Genomic DNA, 779 nt, shown 5'->3' on the forward strand with positions numbered 1-779 from the left:
CACCGGTACCTGGGCCCACCTTGTGCCTGGCCCACTGGTATCTGTGCCCACCTGTTGCCTGGACCCACTTGGTACCTGGGTAATCTGATACCTGGGCCCACCTGGTACCTGGGCCCAACTTGTGCCTGGGTCCAACCGGTACCTGGGCCCAACTAGTGCCTGGGCCACCTGGTACCTGGGCTCCCCCATCCCTCACAGGCAACTGCTAGACACACTGGGTTTCCAGGGGTTTGTCTTAACTGAGAACCCGGTCAGGAAGACTCCCTTATCATTAAGATTACTCCTCTGTCAGGAAAACTCCCTATCATCAGAAATACTCCCTGTCAGGGAGTCACCCTTAGGCCTACCTGGTGCCTGGGTTAATACTCTCTGTCATCAGAAATACTCTCTGTCAAAATACCCCTGTTATCACAAATACTCCCTCTCAGGAATACTCCCTGCCATCATGAATACTCTCTGTCAGGAATACACCCTGCCATCACAGATAGTCACTGCCATCACAAATACTCCCTATCAGGAATATTCCCTGTCAGGAATACTCCCTGCCACCACGAATACTCCCTGCCACCACAAATACTCCCTGCCACCACAAATACTACCTGTCAGGAATACTCCCTGCCACCACGAATACTCCCTGTCAGGAATACTCCCTGCCACCACGAATACTCCCTGTCAGGAATACTCCCTGCCACCACGAATACTCCCTGTCAGGAGTACTCCATGCTCCTTCATGGAGCCTTCTCTAACCTCCTAGTCTCCAGAGCATGCACAGGGCCCAC

Source organism: Sorex araneus, chromosome 1 (assembly GCF_027595985.1).
Source record: "Sorex araneus isolate mSorAra2 chromosome 1, mSorAra2.pri, whole genome shotgun sequence".
Taxonomy (NCBI): domain Eukaryota; kingdom Metazoa; phylum Chordata; class Mammalia; order Eulipotyphla; family Soricidae; genus Sorex; species Sorex araneus.